This window comes from Amborella trichopoda, chromosome 10 (genome assembly GCF_054954075.1).
Source record: "Amborella trichopoda isolate Santa Cruz 75 chromosome 10, AtrichopodaSantaCruz75HAP2 v2.0, whole genome shotgun sequence".
Taxonomy (NCBI): Eukaryota; Viridiplantae; Streptophyta; class Magnoliopsida; order Amborellales; family Amborellaceae; genus Amborella; species Amborella trichopoda.
This window is the reverse complement of record NC_142345.1, coordinates 20,438,769-20,450,618: the sequence shown is the minus strand read 5'-3', so window position 1 is coordinate 20,450,618 and position 11,850 is coordinate 20,438,769.

Below are 11,850 nucleotides of genomic sequence, written 5' to 3'. Positions count from 1 at the left end.
GTTTCAATACATAAAAGGATCATATATGTGGTAAAAACAGTCATGGCATTTAAAATCATAAACCTGAAATTTCAACCCCATGTTAACCCAGTCATGCTTTACACTTTTCATTCTATCATCTTACTCATTCTAAATATTTGTTCTTTACATAAACCATGGATGCATAGAAGCTAATCCCACTTACCTTGACTCCCACGATACCTCAAATCCACACTCACTACCTTGACAGAATTTCCCCCAAGCTCCATTGGTGGGCTGTCTTTAAGGGGCAGCAGTGAACTTCAATAGTGGGAGAAAAAGTTGAGAAAATAAGAGAGACAATGCTGCCCAAAGGAAAAAAAGGCTTAAAAAGGAGAGGATGGTTGGAGAACACTATGGCTGACATAATCGCACTCAACTCTGACATGTACGGAGCGGCACTGACAGATGACAGCTGTACGATTTGACCACACACACAGTGGTTCTCCAATACACAGCCGGCGATGCTCACTTACATAGCTGACATGGTCACTTACATAGCCGACGCTACCTCTCGCACACGTGATAATGCTCTTCTATCTCTCTTTTACTCAGGCGGTGCTAGGTCTTGAGTTCTCAGATGGTGATGGCTCTTTACACAGCCGGTGAAACGTCTTCCTTACACAGCCGGCGCTACATCTTCCTTACACAGCCGGCGTTGCGTCTTCCTTACACAGTCAGATATACGTCTTTCTTACATAGCTGGTGCTGGGTCTTCCTTACACAGCCAGCGCTACTTAAAATAGCATTAGGCCTCTATCTCACTCTCCCTCGTCGTTAACGTCACTGGATTTGGGAGAAAATTTTTTATCCTTACATCATCCCCCTTTGGAAAGGATTTTGTCCTCAAAAACATATTAATCATTAACCAAAAAGGTGGGGGTATTTCTCTTTAACCTCATCATCCCGTTCCCATATCGATTCTTCCCTTGAATGCTACTGCCATTACATCCGGACCAAAGGAATTTCTTTATTGTGCAACGCGTGTACCCTCATGTCTAATATCCCAATCGGTTGTTCAACATAGGTCAAATCTTCCCTGAGCGGGATTAGTTCATACTCTAAGACATGGGATGGGTCAGGTTGGTATTTCCTCAACTGTGATATATGACATACATTGTGGATGCTTGCCAGTTCAGGTGGCAGAGCAAGTCGGTAATCCACGCTTCCAATTCTTTATAGGACTTCAAAAGGTTGAATGAATTGTGGGCTCAATTTCCCCTTTTTACAAAATCTCATAGCACCCTTGGTTGGTGATACCTTAAGGAAGACCCGGTCCCCTTCTTCAAACTTGAGGTCTCTCTGATGATTATCGGCATAACTCTTTTGTCGAATTTGGGCTGTCTTGAGCCACTCTCTGATTAAGGCAATCTTCTCGGAGGTCACCTGAACTATCTAGGGCCCTAACAATCTTCTTTGGCTTACCTCATCCCAATAGATGGGCGATCTGCACTTCCTTCCATACAAGGCCTCATAAGGTGCCATCTGAATACTGGCTTGGAGACTATTGTTTTAAGAAAATTCTATCAAAGGTAGATGGTCTTCCCAACTTCCCTTAAAATCAGTGACACGCACCCTTAACATGTCCTCCAAGGTTTGGATGGTTTCTCTCTGATTGTCCATTGGTTTGGGGGTGAAAGGCGGTGATAAAAGTAAGTCTAGTCCCCAAAGCTGATTGCAGACTTACCCAAAATCTGAAGGTGAATCTGGTGTCCCTATCTGACACAATGCTGATGGGCATCCCGTGCAATATCACAATTTCTCTGATGTATAGCTGAGCTAGCTTATCTAGAGTATAGGTCGTGTGAACTTGTACAAAGTGAGCAGCTTTGATTAATCGTTCCACCACGACCCAGATGCTATCATGCCCTGCGCTTGATTTTGGTAATCCAGAAACAAAATCCATCGTGATGTTTTCCCATTTCCACTCTGGTATGGGGAGGGGCTACAGTAGTCCAATAGGTTTCAGATGTTCTGACTTCACTTGCTGGCACGTCACACACTTAACGACAAACTGTGCCACATCTTGCTTCATGTTGTTCCACCAGAAGGTCTCTTTCAAATCTTGGTACATCATCATACTCCCTGAGTGTACCGTGTAGCAAGATTGGTGTGCTTCCTCTAGTACAACCCTTTTTATATTCTCGTCATTAAGAACACACATTCGGTTCTTAAACCTTAACAAGTCATCATTGCCCATAGAGAAATATTCTTTTCCTTTCATTTTAAGTTCTTTTAAGGATTTTTACCAGTTGGGGATCTACTTTTTGAGCCGTTTTGATTTGTTGAAAGAGTTGGGGTTCCATCCTCAGACACGATAGCATTCCTTCTGCCTCACTACGGGGCTAAGATGGGTGCCACTCCACCACATCCTCTAATAGCTTCATTTCTTGAACCATCAAATATGCCACGGAGATCATAAATTTTCGACTTAAGGTGTTAGCTACTACATTGGTCTTGCCTGGTTGGTAATCAATTGTATAGTCATAATCATTCAATAAGTCCATCCATCTTCTTTGCCTCATAGTTAACTCCTTTTGGTAAAATATGTACTTGAGGCTCTTGTGGTCCGTTAAGACTTTAAACTGGACCCTATAGAGGTAATGCCTCCAGATTTTTAACGCAAGCACTACTACCGTGAGCTCCAAGTCGTGAGTTGGATAGTTCTGCTCATATAGCTTTAGTTGTCTGGAGGCATAAGAAATGACTTTACCTCTCTTCATGAGTACACATCAGAGCCCTTTATGAGATACATCGGTGTAAACCACAAAGTCTTCATTCCCCTTGGGTAAGGCCAGTATCGGGGCTGTGACTAGCATCTTCTTAAATTCTTGAAAACTCTTCTCACACTCCTCTAATCATATAAATTTTGTGTTCTTCTGGGTCAATCGAGTCAAAGGAGCGCTATCTTTGAGAATCCTTCTACAAAGCACCTGTAGTACCTTGTCAATCCTAGAAAGCTAGGAACCTCGGTCACATTTATTGGCCTTTCCCACTTAAGTACGTCTTCAATCTTAGAGGGGTCAACCTTGATTCCATCCTTAGATATAATGTGCTCGAGGAAGGCCACACTGGGGAGCCAAAACTTGCTCTTTCTCAACTTAGCATACAATCTTTTCGACTTCAAAGTTTGCAAGACAATTCTTATATGTTGTTCGTGCAAATCCCGACTCTTAGAATATGCCAAGATATCATCGATAAAAACCACTACAAAGTCATTTACGAAGGGCCTAAACACCTTATTCATCAAATCCATGAATACAACGGGGGCATTGGTTGACCTGAACAGCATCACAAGAAACTCGTAGTGACAGTATCGAGTTCTGAAAGCGGTCTTTGGGATGTCTCCCTCCTTGACCCGCAATTGATGATAACCCGATCGGAGGTCAATACCCATATTTCCTAGAAGATTCTTTGAGATCCTCGGGTTAGGTGGGCAGGGCTTCCCTCTGGTGTTTCTCCTCAAAAAATGCTGGGTTTCTTCCCAAACTTACCCAACGGCACTATATTTATTTTTCCTTCCTTCCTTAACCGACTATCCTTGTAGTCTTTTTCCATCTTCAGGGCATGGTCTACCATTGGGGCATATGACTTTATATTGGTTGACGTCACTCTAGTCCTGCTATCCGATCGCAAGCCCCTTCAAAATTTAGCTGCCTTTCGCACCTCGATATTTATGATGTGGGGCGCATACCTAGAAAGATCTGCATATCGGGTGGCATATTGTTCCATCGTCATGCCTCCTTGCTGAAGTTCAATAAATTCTACCCCCTTCATTTCCTTGACTAAATCGAGGAAGTAATTCTCATCAAATGCTGCCAAGAAGTTTTCCCAGATGACATCAGTGCCTAACTCCCTCCAAGTCTGCTCTATTGAATCCCACCAGTGCTCTGCTTCTCCTTCTAGCATAAAGGCCCCTAGCCTAACATTTTACTCATTCGAACAGTGTAACACCTCTAAAATTTTCTCTATTTGTTTCTTCCAACTCTCAGCCTTCTCCACTCCTCCATGCCTCAAAGAGGTTGGGGTGCCATTCTCCTAAACCTCTCCATGAGGCTACTGTCATTTTGCGCTGGTGTAGGGGTAGACTAGGTTGGCATCACTTCCTTCATCATTTGGGTGATAGTCCCCCCTAGAGTTCTATAAAACTTGTCGTCTGCCTCGGCATTGTCATTACTGGAACTCGTGTTGTGGGTACGAGCTCTCGGCATCCTTAACTTAGTCCCAAGAACACCCAGTCACTTGTCTACCCCAAAACTAATCTAAGGACTCTCCTAAACTCCCTAGGCCAAGAATCCTATCCTGGCTACTTTTGATACCATATCTGTCATGACCCCACCCCCGATCACCGTACCTTACGCGATGACGAGCGACTGAGTGTGGGTTCGTGATCCAATGTAACGTTTGTCACTCAAGAAGGAGTAAACTCAAAGCTTTTATTTTCGGTAATCGAGCAAACCATGGAAAAAGAACTCAAGAATAACTCAACTAGCGGGTGAACATCGACAATCCCAAGCACAAAAAAACCATTATATATATAAATCTCTTCCAAAATGTTACATTCAGTTTAGGGCATCTAGGCTCAATATTACATATATCAACAAAGAACAAAAACCCAAGGTCAAACAACCAAGACATAAACAAGATCTAAGTGCCTTCTTTGCAGAATCTAACTTCAACTTCCCACAGCAAAACACGAGCTCCAAGTGCTGAACTTGTCACTATCAATCAACATGGAGAGGAGAAATAATGGAATGTGCTATATAGCCCAGTAAGTAGATCTAGTGTTATGCATCTATAGTGATTCTATGTGATAACAGTTCGATCCATTGATATAAAATCATAGTTTAGCACAAATGAATATTAGATCAAGACAGTGAGTATGAACATTTCATTTACGGTTGGCCCACGAACATCTCACATCAAAGATTCAAAAGGGAATTCCACTTAAGTGCTTATTCTTTAGAGGAAAATGATCTTATACTTATAGAAGATCATTCATTTCTAACCAAGTCATGTAAGAAGTGATCGGACATCGCCCCACGACTCCGATTCTCTTATTTTTGAGTTTTGCATATTCATTATGATTTACATGTCTCATCGTCATGGAAAGAGTTTCGTTTCTCATTTGATAGAACGGGCTGTTCCACGAGTAGATGCTTTATGGAAGACAAAAGCAGTTCCTCATTACAAGCTCCATGAATCTTCAGTCATTGATATGAAAAACGCCCTAATGGAATCCTCCTTACACAACAATTAGTGCGATCATGAGCATTCAATCAGTGAAATTATTAACATTCAATCAGTGCAATCCTAAACATTCCTTATTCAGAAATTCGATCAGTATCCACTCGCTCCCTAAATCACCTACTCTCGCAGTAGAGGACCTATCTATCAGGCTAAGCGAATCCTATTGCTTAAGACCTCTACCATCATACAGGAGAGAAGGTAATGACAAGCGGGGTAATCCACTGTGTAATAACCTCAACACACTCACATAGTCTCCAGCGTGCATTGGGGGCTCGATAGACCGTTACCTTGCAAGGCATCAATCATTTCATTTCATGAATCTAGGGTGTGACCCTCTATCCTTTCTCGTAACCCGGTCCAATTATTATGCAGGTTAGGGGATATGTCGGCATCACTTTCCTTACTATTGATGAGTGTCTGATCACGTAGCATGCGATATCATAACACTATCCACTACCGGTGAGTGTCCCACCGTGTAATGGTCAATATCAATATAAGTAGTGAGCATTCATCATAATATCATAATAGTATCCATTACCGACGAGTGTCCCACCGCATAATGGTCAACATCAATATAAACAGTAGCCATCCATCACAATATCATAATAGTATCCATTATGAGTGAGTGTCCCACAGCTTAATGGTCAATATCAATATAAGCAATGGCCATCTATCATAAGATCATAACAGTATCCATTACCAGTGAGTGTCCCTTCGCGTAATAGTCAATATCATTATAAGCAATGGCCATTCAGCACAATATCATAACAGTATCCATTACTGGTGAGTGTCCCACCGCGTAATGGTCAATATCAATATAAGCAATGGCCATCCATCATGTTCAAGAATTAAAGTCATTCACATCATTCAATGCCTCATACAGATGAATCATATTCCATCATATCATCGTATCATTTAGCAAAAGTCATTTATTTCATAAACTTTCACAGGGCATTTACACATAAGTCTTCTCAGTAGCAATTGGCATTCATTATCAATTCATTTCATCACTATTGTGCTTGTGGTCCCTATTTGTTACATAGTGTAGTCATAAGACATCATTCACATATCTTTATGGCATTCACATGAAATTCATCATATGGTATTCACATTTATCGCATATCAAGAATGCTTAGTGTAGCATGGATATAAAACTGGTGCAGTGACATGTAACAGTGACATGCTCCTCTTGCGAAGGCATAACTCCCAATCTAGGGGCAGTTTCAGAATGCCTCAAACATGAAACTTTAAGCTTATCCCTAGATCATTACAAAGATAGTAATTTGAAAGAATTTGGGTGTCATTTGATGGGTCTATAACTTAGCACAAGGTGAGCATTAGTTGCTGGAAATCTTCCCAGCAACATTGCGTAATGCCATGTTCACGCATTTCAGGGCATAATTCAAAATCCGAGGGGAATTTCAAGAACCTCAAAACATGCAACTTTGAGCACATTCACATAACTTCCGAATGCTGAAAATTTGAATGTTTTTGACCACCATTTACTGGGTCAAAAGCACTGCCCAAAGAGGGTCACAGTTGCTGAAATTAGCAGCAACTGTGAGCCGTGTCGTGTCTAGACATTTTAGGCCATATCTTTTAATCCATGCACAATTTTTTCATGGAATAAAAAGTAAACTGGGGGAAATATATGTCTTTCAATTGGATCTGATTTGGTCCCATTTGGATGCCATTTGGCCATCGAACATTTTGATACAAAAACAATCACAGTTCTGGAAATTCTTATTCTCAAGTTAACATGCTTTTAAAGAACACTTGCCAAGCTACACTTTGGGCTTGGAACCTTATTCATGATATGGAGTCTCACATTGAGCAATTTCATGAGTTTCCATACATAAAAGAATCATATATATGGCAAAAACAATCATGGCATTTAAAAGCATAAACCTGAAATTTCAACCCCACGTTAACCCAGTCATGCTTCACACTTTTCATTCTATCATCTTTCCCATTCTAAATACTTGTTCTTTACATAAACCATGGATGCATAGAAGCTAAACCCACTTACCTTGACTCCCACGGTATCTCAAATTCCCACTCACTGCCTTCACGAGCTTTCCCCCTTGCTCCACTAGTGGGCTGTCTTCAAGGAGCAATAGTGAACTTCAAGAGAGAGAGAAAAAGTTGAGAAAATGGGAGAGACGGTGCTGCCCAAAGGAAGAAAAGGCTTAAAAAGGAGAGGGTTGTTGGAAAAACCTGCGGCTGACGCAATCGCATGTAGCTTTGACACATACGCGTGGTAATGCTCTTCTTTCTCTCTTTTTTACTCAGGCCGCGCTATGTCTTGAGTTCTTAGACAGCATGGGTCTCTTTACAAAGTCGATGCTACGTCTTCCTTGCACAGCCGATGCTACATCTTCCTTACACTGCTGGTGCTATGTCTTTCTTACATAGTCGGCGCTGCGTCTTCCTTATATAGCTGGCACTGCATCTTCCTTACACAATTGACACTACTCCAAACGGCACCAGGCCTCTATCTCACTCTCCCTCACCGTGCACATCACTAAATTTGGGAGAAAAATTGTTTCCCTTACAAGAATTCTTGAGAATGCTTCTCTGCTAGCAATGATTCAGTGCTCAGCCGGCTATTATGATCGGTGCTCCAATACTGCTAAGGACTGCTAGAGACATGGATCATGTTAACAACACATCGCTCCTTGGGAACGGGGAGGCAAGAATCTCTTTATTGGATCTTAATTTCAATGGCTGCCTTCCGCTGATCGAAGCAATGTATGATGAGTTCGTGCCTCAGAACTCGATCATTTTGGTGGTGCTCACCGAGGGGGAAAGGAACCACCTACTAGTCTTCAAATGTTTTTTGATATTTACTAGCTGCTTCATTCCAAGTCTAGCAACGGTCTGTTTGAAGACATTTTTCAGCATCTTGGTCCCTGATGCGGAATAACAAGAGAAGTCGGTCAATAAAGCCTTGACATACAATGGAATTCTCGACAGTCCTTGAATTAGCCCAAAACAGGTGAAAATCTTCCTAAACACTTTAAAAAGGCACCTGCCAAGTCTCATCACAATTAGACATGTCTAAGGTAGTGCAGACAAAGAAAAAATTTGAAAAATAAGTCTCTAGAACCTTGAAACGAACAACGTAACAAAAACCCTATTTCCTATGTGTCAAATTGCTATATAACCAAGGCCATTGGATCCAACACCGTCGAAAACCCCTATGGGTCAAGTTTCAGCTTAATCGGGCACTCTAAGACAAAGTTAGAGGTAAAATACCAAAAAGAGGTAGGCTGCACACTATCCCGTATGGCCCCTCTGCACCAAATCACCATTAAAGATGAGTGTTTTTACAACCTCGAGCAGTGAATTTTGAGAGCCATATGTCACTTGTCCTAAGTCAGATCACACTCAAATTTTGTGAGCATGTTCGTCTAATCAAGACTAGCATTTTGATATGTGCCACGTCCTGTTATGATGCCCGAACAAGGAGAAAAGCTAGAGAGAAGTTTCCGATCTGTGAAGAAAGTTATCGATTAGCAACAACACGCCTCGCTCTAGTGGTTAAATCACCGCTCTTGCACATCAGATTGACACGAGACCAGTTTTATCATGTGCATAAGGTCTAGAGCTATCTCTGATTCGAACCCTATATATGATGAATGGTCAAATTTCGCACACGAAGCCAATAAATTGACTGTAAATTCCAGTGCCGAAATTCCAAATCTTACCAAAACTCCAAAGTTGAGGAATCTTTGTTTGGGCAGCAAATCGAGCTGCGTTTGTTGCCACGTGACTGTGACAGCATGCTCATATGATCTAGCGAAGAAATCACGGAAAAACATCAAGAAAGAAGCACACTTTCGATCCGAAGTTTTCAATATTTATCCAAATTTCATGTCGCTTGATTGTGGCTTAATAACATGATCCATGGCTTTATGTTGGTATCAAATTGATCGACATGTCAAGCCCTATAAGAAAACAATCATGTTTCAGATAAACGAGCACCAGAGCAACCCCAAATCATCCACGAAAGATCACGTATGTTCTAGGGTAGCAGTAGGGACTGTTCTAGAATTTCATGAATTGTTTGGCAGGGGCAAAACAGTCCTTTTGCACCCATTTTTAGAAATTATTTTAATTCAATTAAAATGTAATTATCATCAATTAAGACTTTTTTTGGCATCCACCCATGTTTGGGCTCAATTTTATAAATACATGCTAAACCTAATTGTAAGGAGAGTTCCTTGTTAGAAGGTATCATTCATCAACATGGGGCCCCCGCTCAATAAAGCCTAACAAACAGTGAAACTTTTGACAGTCTTAGAATAGCCTTAGAATCAGCTAAAATATTCATGAGGTCTCACGGAAGTCTCCTACGAAGTTTAAGGCAATGCAGACTCAGAAATAGTTCCATCAGAATCGACCTCTAACACCTCAAAACGACCCCTATAACTAGAGCTATATTTTCGGTGTCTCAAATTGCTGTCTAAAAATTACCATTGAGCTCGACAACGTTGAAAACCCCCAGGGGTCAAATTTCATCCCGAAGGGACGCTCCAGGAAGACGTTATAGGCAAAAGAGTGAAACATGAGGGGCCGCACGTTTTTCCGGTGCGGCAACCCTACAACTCCACGCCATGGAAGGGAGAGTCACGACTAGTGAGTTTCAATGCTTATATCTCACCCATCCCAAGTCGGTTCGTTCTCAAATTTGGTCCGCTTGTTCGTCTAGTCAAGACGAGCAATTTTATATGTGGCACGCCTCGTGATGACATTCGAGCACAAAGAAAAGCTCGAGAGAAGATGCTGATCCGTGAAGAAAGTGCAGGAAATTAAGCTGCATCGTGCCTTGCTCGAGCATCCAAATCACGCCGCTCACGAGCCCGATCGATGTGAGATCAATTCCATCGTGTGCGTAAGGTCTTAGGTTACCTCTTATCCGAACCTCGTATGTGATGAACGGTCAGATTTTACACACAAAGCCGACGAAGCGACTGCAAACTCTATTGTCGGAGTTCCAAATTTCGGTCAAAATTCCAAAGTTGCAAAATCTTCGTTGGGGCACGGATTCGAGCTGCGTTTGTTGCCCCACGATCGTAATGGCATGCGCATTGCAATTCAATGAAGAAATCACTGAAAAACATCAAGGAACGAGTACACTATTGATTCGAAGTTTGAAGATCCATTCAAGTTTGAAGTCACATGATCGTGCGTTAAAAACAAGATCCATGGCTCATAGTTGGTATCAAAACAATCGCCATGCCGAGCCCTACAAGAAAAAAATCATCTTATGGTCAACCAAGTATCAAAAGGACCCCGGATCAGCCATGTAAGATCACGCAAGTTCTAGGGCAACACAAGGACTGTTTTGAAATTCCACGAATTGTTATGAAGGGGAAAATATTTCATTTTGCACCCTATTTTCTAATTACTTTTAATACAATTTAATCTTAATTTCCAGTAATTAGGGTTACTTTGATCATCCACTCATGTTTGTAGCAAATTCTATATATACGTACCAACATTATACGCATCAAGGACTGAACCTTTCACAAAAGAGAGAAAGCTTGTACTTTATACAAGTTTCTCTTTCTTCTCATTGTGGGGTCATGTTTGAGAGATAGTGTGAGGTGAGATAAACTTTTGATCGGTACCCCTAGGTTCAAGGTAAATCTTGTCTCTCTTCTTTTCTTTTTCTTCTTCTCTCTCTCTTCTTTCCTCTCTTCTCCCTCTTCCCACCTGAGCTCCTCGCAGGGTCAAGCACGGTAGTGGCAGTGCCGTGCAGGCTCCCCTGAGGTAACACATGGCGATGGCAGCGCCATGCGCGAACCTACTTCTCGTTCTTTTCTTTTATCTCTTTCGTCTAGTGGGGCCTGTAGACGGCGTTGTCCATCGCTGTCCACATATGTAGCTTGGACGTCTTAGTGAAGATCCTAGACGATGAAACTTGTTGCTGCTCGTAGGGGTCCTTCCCTGTTGTGTGTCTATAGCAGACGACGATAGCCATTACCGGCCACTATAGGCCTCAGCAATGTCTACAGCCGCCCACATGCTTCCTTCTAGTGTCTGGCGTTCATCGTCATCCTTCCTGGATCCCACGCCCATCGCCGCGTGCTTCACGAATGAACAATCGTCGCATGCTTCATCAGAAACTATCGCCGTCCGCACGGGGGCATGTTGTTTTCTTATGTTGCCAATGCCAATGCCTAGCACCGTTTGTAGTTCATTCCTCACTCTCTAGCCATGAGCAGTAGTGTCGAGCATTGCCCAAGGACCACGACCTTGCTACTCCATGGTCGTGAGCAACTCCTAGCGCCGTCGGGACCTCATCTCTCTACCGTCTCATCTCTTCATTTCATTCTCTTTTCTCTTCTCCCTTGATGAGAGTAGACTTAGTCTAGCACTGCTATGTCGGTCTCGATTTCCAGTAGTATTGCGTTTGTGCTGGTTCTAAGAACCATGCCCATCTTGCTACCGTTCCGAGGTAATGACTTCTCGGATGCATCTCAAGTCTCGCCTCTTCGTCGAGTTTTCTTCTCTTTTCTATATTTGTTTGAACCATATGCTTCATTGCCCTCTCGTGTGAATGTACAGTGCCTT